Below are 15,332 nucleotides of genomic sequence, written 5' to 3'. Positions count from 1 at the left end.
ACGAAAATGGTGTTGGTACGACGAACCCAGTCGGCACAAAAGGTCATTATAAAGTCTAATGTGCCGAAAATGATCGTTAGAATAACGTTGATTATTCGTCAAAAATAAGTCATTTTACGTGATAATGGGGAATAAAAAAGACCCACGTTGAAAGTCAGTACACCGTCAGAATAACGTTATTGGAAGAAATTTCTGACCTTTTTCTTACGTTGTACTGACCTTTAAAATTTGAGACCAAAAAGGGAAATTTTTGACATGGCATCTCAAAAAAAATTTCCCAAACATATTTCTCTCTCTAGCATACATGGTAGCATAGGATAATGGTGTCTTCTCTATTTCCCTACCAATATACCATATTTATTAATATGGTATATTTTACAAGGAATATTTATAATTTTTTTTCGATATTTCCTATATCTCAAATTTATATGCCGAAATACTTTACCGTCGCAAATAAGTCAAAAAGAACCTAAAATGGACCTTTCATTAAAAATTAATTATTTTTTATAAAAGTTTTTGAAATATTTCTGATGATGGAAAATAGACTTTGTCTTTACTGTTTATTTAAAATGTCTTAGACATCCTTCCTATTGCTTAAAATGCTGACCCGGCTTGATTCAAAGGCAATTAAATATCCTGAATATCGCGATAAAAATTATTGATACTCCCGGACACTTAAATCTACGCCATATCTCGTAGCTTAAAAATTTTTGTCACATATATTGTATTTGGCCGAAACGTTAAAATGAACAGATAAATGATATATAATGTAGAGGAAAAAGAGCTTTTTTTTAAATAAATTTTATTAGGTATATTTTTAAATAGATATCATATATTTGTATATCAAAAAGCAAAGTGTGCATCAGTAAATTATTTTATGTAAAACGAAAACATATTAAATGCGATCAAATTAAATATTAGTTAATCTTCAAGGAAACCAAGTTTTTACCTGAACCCATTTTCTCAGAAATATTTCTTTAAAAGTGTGTACCCAAAATGAAAACAGCCTAATACATTTTGTCTTATACGGATTATGACCTGCAAGCCTGCAATAAACATTTAAGAGATAAGGAGAGCAACCCTTGTAAACTGCAAAACAAGGGCAATTAAATTGCCTACCTGGGAATAATTTAGGGTTTTTAAGGACCTTAAATATTTATTTTGAAAAGAAAAATGTGAGATTTGGCAATTAAAGTTTATGCAATACATTATATGTACGTTAATGTATTTTTTCTCTTATTCTAGAAAAAAAAAATTGAAATAAATTGTAGGAAAATATTACAAGAATTTGATAAAAATCATTTCTATCAAATGATCTTATGGGTCTAATAGAAAAAAATATTTTTGTGATCTTTTTTATTGAAAAGAAAACAGATTAATTATTCTTAATTTTGTGCTCGCGACAGGTTTACATTTAAATCTTAAGAAATTCTATGCGGATTTCCTTACGTTTGGATGTCCCTTTTTGAACGCTTGTTTCCTCTTAGGGAATTTCTGAAATGGTCTTCCAAGGCACCTACGTACAATCTTGGTCACCCGCATAAGCATTCTTCCCTATTGTTATATGACATGCGCGAAATACTAAAATAGCGGCAATAAATGACGAATTTCTTAATGAACAAGACCTGGCGCACCCTCATTATGATCTCCTTTAACGATTTCATTGATCATTTTGCTCATTTTTATTGATTTATTCGAGAAAATCGTGAAAAACCTAAACCAAAACAAACGCCTGTCAAAGGTCAAAAGAAGAGTGCAGAAATACAAAAAAAAATATCCCACGCAGTCTTTCTCTTTCTGTCTCTTCCTCAACACCAAAGGTTGGTGGAGGGTAAGTATACTTACGGTATTCTGACGTTGAGATTTCGGCAGGAATTTTGGCCAAAGTTGATGGAGGGTCAGAAATTTTGTGCTTTCTTACGGTATACTGACGTTGTTAAGGAAGAAATTGAAAGTATATTTTTATATAATAAATGAGATTCTTCTGCTCAAAAAAGCTTCTAAAACGATTTGCTCTCTTTCAAACAATCATTTTAATGCATTTATATGCCATTTTAATTAGTTTTTGATGATAGAAAAAATTATTGATTTTTCATCTCACTGACCTTTAATGACTTACTTCTGACGATATTCTAACGTTTACACAAAAAATTGAATTTTAGCGAAAAAATTGAAGTAAATAAAGCAAAAACGTCTTTTAATAGCTTTTTGATCATCTACAAATAGAATTGTAATGTTTTAATGACTAAAACTTTGATTTCTGAAAAATGACTAAAAATGCCTCAATTTTTACTGACTTTACTTACCAAATAATAACGTTATTCTGACGTTAGAATTTAGTAAGCTAATGACGAAATTCTGACCATTTTTTACGATAATCTAACGTTATTATAACGTTAATAAATAGTAAGTAAAGTCAAAGTTATTATGTGTTAGCTGGGAAGAAAGGTAAATATTTAAAGTCAATAAGTTGAGAAGGTACTCTTTATGTCATTTTATGTTTTATGAGATATGCTACAGTGTGAATATAGAGATCGATATTGAGATGAAAATATGTCATCAATCTCCACACTCAAGGGAAAGCAAATTATTTGGTCGTGGTGTACGTTTGGAATATTTTTAAAGCTGTAACTACCAGGCGGCTCCATCGAGGTTGGAAAATGAGCTTCTCCTCAAATTAGAATCTACTTAATTTATTGTTTAAGAAAATTAACTAAATTTCTGAATCTTGTGACTTTAAGAGCTTAAAGAAGGGTCTCGTAGTACAGCTTTATGAGGAAGAAAAATTATTGGGTTGTCCAATATTTATCCGGATTTCTAATCTAACATTTTTAACATTACATTCAATTGGGATGAATGAGACAGAAAATCAAAATTGTACTGAATTTATGTAAATATCTTAGGTTAGAAATCCGTGTAAATATTGGACGAACCAATAATTTTAACCTATGATTGTTTAATGATTTTAATAAAATGGTTCCTAAAAAATTACCCAATAGCCCGATTTTGATTAATTTAAAAGTTTTGAAAAAGAGAATAAATTACCTTTCCCGTGATAGTTTATTTGTCAAAATCGGTGCACTACTAGCCAAGAAACAAAGGCTTCTATTCAAAATTTGTGAAGTATTTAATGATATTTTCTCGTAAAAATAACTAAAATATCATCCAAAATATAATGGCTTAACCGATTTTAATAAAACCAATTAATTTTTAAAAAAAAAAGAATTTACATTTCCCAAAACTCGCTCATTTAACAAAATCGATTCACCTCAAGCGGAATAGTCAAATTGAAATTTTTTTCCTTGAGAAAAATTCCCAATTTTCATTAATTCGAAAACTTTTTTGTGGTAGTGTACATTACATTAAAAAATCTTTCCCTTTGGAATTCTTGATTTATATTCTTCCACCTCTTCCACTCATCCCTTCGCAAGGAATTTCAGTGGCATCACGCGAAAGGAGTTTCGATACGAGGAAGAAGATAAAACCACGAGATTGGCCACCATCTACGCGTCGCTCTTCCAAAAAAGCTTCGCGTGAATTGTGTGACAATAATCTCTGGTTGGGAAGTTTTAGAGAGGAGATAAAAGCATAATAATAGGGAATTGTGTAATAAATCATCATGAAATAAATAAAGAGTGACGCGGTACTTTCTGCCATCATAGAAAATTTTTGCCACACCAAGAACTTCCACCGCATCGTGCGCTCAATTTTCGATAATAATCAAATGGTTGTGGCCTCCTCATCTCCCCCGGAAAAAAGAAGAGATAATCACCCAACTGATGGGGGATGGGAGAGGAAATTAATATTCACTGAGGCAAAGGATTTCGCGGGTGTTTTCTCACCCAGCGTGGCATGGATATGGTCGTTTGTTGGCAAAAGAAATCAAAAGATTCACGCAGAGAAAAAGGGAAATTTTTGATGGAAAATGCGGCATGGTGTGGTGAAGAAGAAAATTTATTTGGCAATAAGAGGTTTTCTTTTGTGATGGCGAAGGCGTGAAAAGCTCCCTAATCAGCTCCATCAAATTGACACAAATTAGCTTTAAAGGAATCTTTCGGGGTGATTTAGTTGAACTTTTGAGCTTTCCCAATGGGGGGATGTTTTCTGTGGATTTTCCCGGAGTTTGAACTGGGACGAAGAAATTTTTCAACAGAAGGAAAATTATTATATTTTAATAGTTCTTGCAGAGCCTAAGAAATAAGGAGATACTTATAGGAAAAAAAGAGCTGACGAAAAGCTTCCAAAGGAAGCAGAAAAAAGCTCCCCCTCTCTCTTCTTCCTCTTCAAAAATAAAAAAAAAAAACCTCCCTCGTGTGAGTGTTGCAAAGCAGATTGATGCGAAATTAAATTATAAGTAAATTGCAGAAAAAGGTGGATGCGAGAAAAAACTCACAAAACATCATCAAATCACGAAATTTGATTGTACGCGATAGGTTAAATTTATACATTGAATAGCAATCAGACAAATTGCCACAGCAGCGCACTTTTGCCGCATAATTTGAGCTTTCTCGGAATTTTTCTAAATGTATTCACTTCACTTCACTTCTAGGGAAAAGTTTGTGCTTTTGCTGGGTTTTTTTTCTCAGGAATTTAGTAGATGAAAATTGAAGGATGTACGCCAAAGAGAGAGGACGAATATTTGGCTTTTCAGATTAAATGGTCGAAATATTCAGCTCATGTTTGTGCGGTTTCTGACCCATACACAAGGAAAATATACTCTTCCACCGCAGAAGTGCATTAATGCACGCCCAAAATTTATTTAATCGCCCACCATCATGGCCCAGTTCTTTTGCCACAAATTATCTGGGTGGGTATACACACTTTAGGGTATTAGTGTAGTAGGTAGACGATTAAAATTAAATTAATTGTAAAGCTACAAAATTTATTAACCTGTTGCTAGAGAAAAATTCATGTGGCATTCTCATTAAAATAATTTAAAATTAATTACCAAAAGTAGAGAATTTAGTGGAAAAGGAACTTTCATTAGTCGCTTTTGAGCTTTTTTCCCTGAATTTCCATAAGACACTAAATATATAAAAATTATTATTCAGTTTTAATCAATAAACTCACTTCAAAAAGAAATTTTTATCTGCTCACTGAATTTACAAATTCCACGCAAATGGGAAATCAATGCTCACATGGAAGGTTTCCTCAATACGATTACTAAAGGGATTTCACATGAGATACCTTCCACTGGACGATTGGAAAATTTCCAAAACTATCTGCTGTGTGAATATTTTCCCAATTCAATGGCTTTTTACTTCTGATTCCATTCTTTGTGTTTTGATCGTTTTGATGTTTCCCTTTGCAGCGGAAATTAAAAAAAGCTCGAGTGTTTTGCATATAAAATGCATTTCATACTCACACGTAGAGGAGCTTTCGTTTGAATTATTGTGAAAAGTAATTTTTAGATTTTTATTTTTCAGTTGTGGCATTTAAAACATACTATAATTTATTTATAATTTACCTAGTTAACAACCGCCTGTATTTATGTTTTATTTCCTGTGTCCAATGTGCAACAAAATATTTATTTTTTGAGCTTAAATTGTGGAGAAAAATGTTTGCAAATATTCGACATTTTGCCTTTGAGTTCATGTAAAAAAATTTCAAACAATTTGATTTGTGGATAGACAAGTATAGAGAGCACCTGTAGTACAACACACCGTGTTAAAGATAAAGAGGTCACGATTTTTCAGTCGCAATTGGAATATATTTGCTGCTACTGCAAAAAAACGCGAAAAGAGGTTTTATTTTCTACTCATCGCACCAAAAGCTTCTCTCTTCGCATTTTTTCCATCTTGTATAATTCAGCAATTCACGTGTCCCATCAGTTTTTCCATTTCCCACTTGAACGAAACCCTTTCAGCCTCCAAACTCCGCTGGGAAATTCCCACCAGCACGTCACCTCAAGTGGAAAGTCAGTGAATTGAAATGAATTTGTCATCGCAACTGCAATGTATTTTTTTTTGTTGAGCCATTTCTTCCTTCTCGCAATGCTCAACACATAACTCCCAAATCCTCTTGAAATTTGATGGAAAGAAAAAATAGGAAAATCAAAAAAGGGATAAGCTTTGGAAGTTTAATTGGATGATGGGATTTTCGTAGTTACCACGTCCTATTTTGTCTGAAGGATATTTTAAATATCTTTGTGAGACGAAGAGCTTTTGCTTTTTAGGAAGTTTTCTTTAATTAATTTGTCCTAATTAATCGTCTTTTGTAATTTTCTTACGAAGAATTGTAAAATATTGGTCAATACAAAGCAATGATGCATATGCTTCATAGGCAAATACACAAAATTTAATGGAAGCATAATTTTTGGATTTTTAAGGAAAATTCTTCCTAATCCTTTTGCAGATTGAAATTCAATGAAAAATAAACTAATTGCAATTCATTCAAGAATTTATTGTCTTTCCAACAAATCAAATAAATTGTTCCCCCATCGATTACAATAGCAGTGATTCCTAATAAACGAATAAATCTCCACTAAATGGAAAACGAGTGACATAGTGTCGAAGGGCTCACACAGGCTCTTTGAGGGAAAAAATCGCATGAATTTGTATGGAGTGAAAAGTGCGGACTCTTCAGGCACTTCGTGCGGCGACAGCTTTCCCTAAAAACCCTCTCAGCTTTCACCGCATGTGACATGTGTGAAGAAAATGCAGCTTTTCCCACAAAGAGCTTTTACTTTTAAATTGATTCTCATCAATTTGTTCATTTTTCGCAAAATGACGATTTTTTCGCAAATTTTTCTTCAAATTTTACTTTACTTTATATACCTATCTCTAAACTAAATTAAGCTCTCCAAAGCTTCTTTATATGGGATTGATGTTGGTGCAAATAAACGTTGCAATATCTCTGAATGTTTGTTTAAAAGAAAAGAACAAGAGCGAAGAGCTTTCCCAATAAGAGCATGAATCCGTGAAAAATATATCGATACCAAATGGACAAACCGGATAAAGCTCCGAGAAGCGGAAAGCACCCCCCACGAGCTTATTCGAGCTCCAAAAAGAAGATTTTATTTCCAAACAAGAATCGATGCTACTCTTTCAAAAAAAAAAAGAAGAAAAAACTGAGCTAAATCCATTGAAAGCTTAGCTGATTTATTTCTCATAGCTTTGCAATTGAATCGAGAGAATTTTTATAATTTTATGATTTTGAGATTGAAAAGTTTGAATATAAATTGAAAGATTTATAAATAAGACAGAGATGTAATCAGTAATTTTTAAATTAGGCCGAAAAACTGTTTTTAGCCAAAAATATGTCTAAACTTCAAAGGAAAAAATTGAAAATTCTTATTTTTTGTATTTGAAACTTCCCTTTAGTACATATCGATCAGGCTCATCGACGAACCTGCGGGTACGGGATGACCCAAAAATCCATTCAGATTTGCTCTAAAATCAACAGGAGAGCCAGAAAATGCGAAAAACTGATTTTAGCCAAAAATATGTCAAAACTTCAAGGTAAAAATTGAAAATTCTTATTTTTTGTATTTGAAACTTCCCTTTAGTACATATCGATCAGGCTCATCGACGAACCTGCGGGTACGGGATGACCCAAAAATCCATTCAGATTTGCTCTAAAATCAACAGGAGAGCCAGAAAATGCGAAAAACTGATTTTAGCCAAAAATATGTCAAAACTTCAAGGTAAAAATTGAAAATTCTTATTTTTTGTGTTTGAAACTTCCCTTTAGTACATATCGATCAGGCTCATCGACGAACCTGCGGGTACGGGATGACCCAAAAATCCATTCAGATTTGCTCTAAAATCAACAGGAGAGCCAGAAAATGCGAAAAACTAATTTTAGCCAAAAATATGTCAAAACTTCAAGGTAAAAATTGAAAATTCTTATTTTTTGTATTTGAAACTTCCCTTTAGTACATATCGATCAGGCTCATCGACGAACCTGCGGGTACGGGATGACCCAAAAATCCATTCAGATTTGCTCTAAAATCAACAGGAGAGCCAGAAAATGCGAAAAACTAATTTTAGCCAAAAATATGTCAAAACTTCAAGGTAAAAATTGAAAATTCTTATTTTTTGTATTTGAAACTTCCCTTTAGTACATATCGATCAGGCTCATCGACGAACCTGCGGGTACGGGATGACCCAAAAATCCATTCAGATTTGCTCTAAAATCAACAGGAGAGCCAGAAAATGCGAAAAACTAATTTTAGCCAAAAATATGTCAAAACTTCAAGGTAAAAATTGAAAATTCTTATTTTTTGTATTTGAAACTTCCCTTTAGTACATATCGATCAGGCTCATCGACGAACCTGCGGGTACGGGATGACCCAAAAATCCATTCAGATTTGCTCTAAAATCAACAGGAGAGCCAGAAAATGCGAAAAACTGATTTTAGCCAAAAATATGTCAAAACTTCAAGGTAAAAATTGAAAATTCTTATTTTTTGTATTTGAAACTTCCCTTTAGTACATATCGATCAGGCTCATCGACGAACCTGCGGGTACGGGATGACCCAAAAATCCATTCAGATTTGCTCTAAAATCAACAGGAGAGCCAGAAAATGCGAAAAACTGATTTTAGCCAAAAATATGTCAAAACTTCAAGGTAAAAATTGAAAATTCTTATTTTTTGTATTTGAAACTTCCCTTTAGTACATATCGATCAGGCTCATCGACGAACCTGCGGGTACGGGATGACCCAAAAATCCATTCAGATTTGCTCTAAAATCAACAGGAGAGCCAGAAAATGCGAAAAACTGATTTTAGCCAAAAATATGTCAAAACTTCAAGGTAAAAATTGAAAATTCTTATTTTTTGTATTTGAAACTTCCCTTTAGTACATATCGATCAGGCTCATCGACGAACCTGCGGGTACGGGATGACCCAAAAATCCATTCAGATTTGCTCTAAAATCAACAGGAGAGCCAGAAAATGCGAAAAACTGATTTTAGCCAAAAATATGTCAAAACTTCAAGGTAAAAATTGAAAATTCTTATTTTTTGTATTTGAAACTTCCCTTTAGTACATATCGATCAGGCTCATCGACGAACCTTCGGGTGCGGGATGACCCAAAAATCCATTCAGATTTGCTCTAAAATCAACAGGAGAACCAGAAAATGCGAAAAACTGATTTTAGCCAAAAATATGTCAAAACTTCAAGGTAAAAATTGAAAATTCTTATTTTTTGTATTTGAAACTTCCCTTTAGTACATATCGATCAGGCTCATCGACGAACCTGCGGGTACGGAATGACCCAAAAATCCATTCAGATTTGCTCTAAAATCAACAGGAGAGCCAGAAAATGCGAAAAACTGATTTTAGCCAAAAATATGTCAAAACTTCAAGGTAAAAATTGAAAATTCTTATTTTTTGTGTTTGAAACTTCCCTTTAGTACATATCGATCAGGCTCATCGACGAACCTGCGGGTACGGGATGACCCAAAAATCCATTCAGATTTGCTCTAAAATCAACAGGAGAGCCAGAAAATGCGAAAAACTGATTTTAGCCAAAAATATGTCAAAACTTCAAGGTAAAAATTGAAAATTCTTATTTTTTGTGTTTGAAACTTCCCTTTAGTACATATCGATCAGGCTCATCGACGAACCTGCGGGTACGGGATGACCCAAAAATCCATTCAGATTTGCTCTAAAATCAACAGGAGAGCCAGAAAATGCGAAAAACTGATTTTAGCCAAAAATATGTCAAAACTTCAAGGTAAAAATTGAAAATTCTTATTTTTTGTGTTTGAAACTTCCCTTTAGTACATATCGATCAGGCTCATCGACGAACCTGCGGGTACGGGATGACCCAAAAATCCATTCAGATTTGCTCTAAAATCAACAGGAGAGCCAGAAAATGCGAAAAACTGATTTTAGCCAAAAATATGTCAAAACTTCAAGGTAAAAATTGAAAATTCTTATTTTTTGTATTTGAAACTTCCCTTTAGTACATATCGATCAGGCTCATCGACGAACCTGCGGGTGCGGGATGACCCAAAAATCCATTCAGATTTGCTCTAAAATCAACAGGAGAGCCAGAAAATGCGAAAAACTGATTTTAGCCAAAAATATGTCAAAACTTCAAGGTAAAAATTGAAAATTCTTATTTTTTGTATTTGAAACTTCCCTTTAGTACATATCGATCAGGCTCATCGACGAACCTGCGGGTACGGGATGACCCAAAAATCCATTCAGATTTGCTCTAAAATCAACAGGAGAGCCAGAAAATGCGAAAAACTGATTTTAGCCAAAAATATGTCAAAACTTCAAGGTAAAAATTGAAAATTCTTATTTTTTGTGTTTGAAACTTCCCTTTAGTACATATCGATCAGGCTCATCGACGAACCTGCGGGTACGGGATGACCCAAAAATCCATTCAGATTTGCTCTAAAATCAACAGGAGAGCCAGAAAATGCGAAAAACTGATTTTAGCCAAAAATATGTCAAAACTTCAAGGTAAAAATTGAAAATTCTTATTTTTTGTATTTGAAACTTCCCTTTAGTACATATCGATCAGGCTCATCGACGAACCTGCGGGTACGGGATGACCCAAAAATCCATTCAGATTTGCTCTAAAATCAACAGGAGAGCCAGAAAATGCGAAAAACTGATTTTAGCCAAAAATATGTCAAAACTTCAAGGTAAAAATTGAAAATTCTTATTTTTTGTATTTGAAACTTCCCTTTAGTACATATCGATCAGGCTCATCGACGAACCTGCGGGTACGGGATGACCCAAAAATCCATTCAGATTTGCTCTAAAATCAACAGGAGAGCCAGAAAATGCGAAAAACTGATTTTAGCCAAAAATATGTCAAAACTTCAAGGTAAAAATTGAAAATTCTTATTTTTTGTGTTTGAAACTTCCCTTTAGTACATATCGATCAGGCTCATCGACGAACCTGCGGGTACGGGATGACCCAAAAATCCATTCAGATTTGCTCTAAAATCAACAGGAGAGCCAGAAAATGCGAAAAACTGATTTTAGCCAAAAATATGTCAAAACTTCAAGGTAAAAATTGAAAATTCTTATTTTTTGTATTTGAAACTTCCCTTTAGTACATATCGATCAGGCTCATCGACGAACCTGCGGGTACGGGATGACCCAAAAATCCATTCAGATTTGCTCTAAAATCAACAGGAGAGCCAGAAAATGCGAAAAACTGATTTTAGCCAAAAATATGTCAAAACTTCAAGGTAAAAATTGAAAATTCTTATTTTTTGTGTTTGAAACTTCCCTTTAGTACATATCGATCAGGCTCATCGACGAACCTGCGGGTACGGGATGACCCAAAAATCCATTCAGATTTGCTCTAAAATCAACAGGAGAGCCAGAAAATGCGAAAAACTGATTTTAGCCAAAAATATGTCAAAACTTCAAGGTAAAAATTGAAAATTCTTATTTTTTGTGTTTGAAACTTCCCTTTAGTACATATCGATCAGGCTCATCGACGAACCTGCGGGTACGGGATGACCCAAAAATCCATTCAGATTTGCTCTAAAATCAACAGGAGAGCCAGAAAATGCGAAAAACTGATTTTAGCCAAAAATATGTCAAAACTTCAAGGTAAAAATTGAAAATTCTTATTTTTTGTATCTGAAACTTCCCTTTAGTACATATCGATCAGGCTCATCGACGAACCTGCGGGTACGGGATGACCCAAAAATCCATTCAGATTTGCTCTAAAATCAACAGGAGAGCCAGAAAATGCGAAAAACTGATTTTAGCCAAAAATATGTCAAAACTTCAAGGTAAAAATTGAAAATTCTTATTTTTTGTGTTTGAAACTTCCCTTTAGTACATATCGATCAGGCTCATCGACGAACCTGCGGGTACGGGATGACCCAAAAATCCATTCAGATTTGCTCTAAAATCAACAGGAGAGCCAGAAAATGCGAAAAACTGATTTTAGCCAAAAATATGTCAAAACTTCAAGGTAAAAATTGAAAATTCTTATTTTTTGTGTTTGAAACTTCCCTTTAGTACATATCGATCAGGCTCATCGACGAACCTGCGGGTACGGGATGACCCAAAAATCCATTCAGATTTGCTCTAAAATCAACAGGAGAGCCAGAAAATGCGAAAAACTGATTTTAGCCAAAAATATGTCAAAACTTCAAGGTAAAAATTGAAAATTCTTATTTTTTGTGTTTGAAACTTCCCTTTAGTACATATCGATCAGGCTCATCGACGAACCTGCGGGTACGGGATGACCCAAAAATCCATTCAGATTTGCTCTAAAATCAACAGGAGAGCCAGAAAATGCGAAAAACTGATTTTAGCCAAAAATATGTCAAAACTTCAAGGTAAAAATTGAAAATTCTTATTTTTTGTGTTTGAAACTTCCCTTTAGTACATATCGATCAGGCTCATCGACGAACCTGCGGGTACGGGATGACCCAAAAATCCATTCAGATTTGCTCTAAAATCAACAGGAGAGCCAGAAAATGCGAAAAACTGATTTTAGCCAAAAATATGTCAAAACTTCAAGGTAAAAATTGAAAATTCTTATTTTTTGTGTTTGAAACTTCCCTTTAGTACATATCGATCAGGCTCATCGACGAACCTGCGGGTACGGGATGACCCAAAAATCCATTCAGATTTGCTCTAAAATCAACAGGAGAGCCAGAAAATGCGAAAAACTGATTTTAGCCAAAAATATGTCAAAACTTCAAGGTAAAAATTGAAAATTCTTATTTTTTGTGTTTGAAACTTCCCTTTAGTACATATCGATCAGGCTCATCGACGAACCTGCGGGTACGGGATGACCCAAAAATCCATTCAGATTTGCTCTAAAATCAACAGGAGAGCCAGAAAATGCGAAAAACTGATTTTAGCCAAAAATATGTCAAAACTTCAAGGTAAAAATTGAAAATTCTTATTTTTTGTGTTTGAAACTTCCCTTTAGTACATATCGATCAGGCTCATCGACGAACCTGCGGGTACGGGATGACCCAAAAATCCATTCAGATTTGCTCTAAAATCAACAGGAGAGCCAGAAAATGCGAAAAACTGATTTTAGCCAAAAATATGTCAAAACTTCAAGGTAAAAATTGAAAATTCTTATTTTTTGTGTTTGAAACTTCCCTTTAGTACATATCGATCAGGCTCATCGACGAACCTGCGGGTACGGGATGACCCAAAAATCCATTCAGATTTGCTCTAAAATCAACAGGAGAGCCAGAAAATGCGAAAAACTGATTTTAGCCAAAAATATGTCAAAACTTCAAGGTAAAAATTGAAAATTCTTATTTTTTGTGTTTGAAACTTCCCTTTAGTACATATCGATCAGGCTCATCGACGAACCTGCGGGTACGGGATGACCCAAAAATCCATTCAGATTTGCTCTAAAATCAACAGGAGAGCCAGAAAATGCGAAAAACTGATTTTAGCCAAAAATATGTCAAAACTTCAAGGTAAAAATTGAAAATTCTTATTTTTTGTGTTTGAAACTTCCCTTTAGTACATATCGATCAGGCTCATCGACGAACCTGCGGGTACGGGATGACCCAAAAATCCATTCAGATTTGCTCTAAAATCAACAGGAGAGCCAGAAAATGCGAAAAACTGATTTTAGCCAAAAATATGTCAAAACTTCAAGGTAAAAATTGAAAATTCTTATTTTTTGTGTTTGAAACTTCCCTTTAGTACATATCGATCAGGCTCATCGACGAACCTGCGGGTACGGGATGACCCAAAAATCCATTCAGATTTGCTCTAAAATCAACAGGAGAGCCAGAAAATGCGAAAAACTGATTTTAGCCAAAAATATGTCTAAAAATTCAAAGGAAAAATTATTGAAAAATAAAATAATTCCTTAATAAAAAAACTGTATTAATACTTTAAAGTTTAAAGCACAAGTTTAGACTTAAAACTCTCTCATTCTAGTCCCCATGAAAGCTTTCGAAAGCTCAAAAAATTGTCAACAAGCGGCAAAAGGTTGCAAAAGCTCAACCACACGTACAGAATATTAATGTTGAATTTATCTCCCAATTTCATGTTTTGCCCTATAAAATACTAAACAATAGAGAGAGAAAGAGTGAAAAATATTTACATTAAATACACTTAAGTGATAGAACTTTTTTTTATGAGGCCAGAGCATTTTGCTCTGTTGAAAAATTGTTCCCAACCAAACTGCAAACATTTGCCAAAGCGGAATTTTCCTCTTGGTTTTTTTGTTCTTTTGGGGAATATTAAAATTGAATATTAAAATGATATATTGGAATATTCGCACAATGTTTGTGTACAGTACACCCCCTCGTAATGGTTGCAGCGCGTGTGTGTGCCGTATAAACTACATAATAGACGAGCTTGTTTGAGGTTGGACTATTAGCGTAGAAAATAATGTATGTGAGTGGAATTTTATGGGTGATTCTAATTTTGCAAAGTGATCCCGTAAAATGGCAAAAGATGCTCCACAATTGCTCTTACTTTTTTGGGAAGCTTTTGGAAGCTTTGGTAATTATTTTCAAATTTTACTTTAAAAAAACGTTTTTTTTTATTAATTTGTAAAAAGAAAATTTTTCTACGTAAATAGATTTTTTTGGGTAAAACTGAAAGAGAAAATTCAATGAAAAACTTTGCAAAAATGTTATTCAAAACATGAAGAAATTTCAATCAATGAAAAAAGCTTCAGAATTTTCATTCAATGAAACAAGCTTCAGAATTTTCATTCAATGAAACAAGCTTAAGAAGCTTTGTGAAATATTTAGTTTTTAGCGCGAATTCAAACCGAAAAAAGTTTTAAATTAAATTCTTCTTCAAAAAACAATTTTAAAAATAAAAATTTTCATTAAAAATCCTCCTCATCAAATCTTTATTAATGTTTCAATGAAACAAACATTTCGTGCTGCTCCATTTATTCTTTGATTATTATTTTATTGATTAATTTATTCATAAAACCGCGATATTGTGTATTGATTGAAAGAGAGAGCTTTTCAATAAACGCTCTGGGGTTGATTTTCATCCATAACTTTTCATCAATGCTCTGCGCGCTCTTTTATTAAACTTTCCCTCTCCATTCTGTGCTGGAATTCAATAATATTATTTACAAAACATTTCCTTTTAACGATTTTAGTTGCATCCAAATGCTTTTTTGTTGTTGTTGCTGCAAATAGACTCACAGAATAAATATTTGAAGAAAGCACAAAGCTAATAAATAAATAAATCATTTCTGTGTCAGTGTGTGTTGAATCATTGAAGGATAGTTGTTGTTTCGATGTTTAGGGGTGAGATTAATCAGGGATAACACCTTCTAGGACGTAATAAAAAGACTTTTTTCTTCAATTTCTTACTTTTTTTTTAGCTTTTTATTAGACTCAAAAACAGAAATCTATAATATATATCATTAGAATGACTATAAACACTC

The sequence above is a fragment of the Lutzomyia longipalpis genome, chromosome 3 (genome assembly GCF_024334085.1).
Source record: "Lutzomyia longipalpis isolate SR_M1_2022 chromosome 3, ASM2433408v1".
In the NCBI taxonomy this organism is placed as follows: domain Eukaryota; kingdom Metazoa; phylum Arthropoda; class Insecta; order Diptera; family Psychodidae; genus Lutzomyia; species Lutzomyia longipalpis.
Note: the sequence above shows the minus strand (reverse complement) of the source record.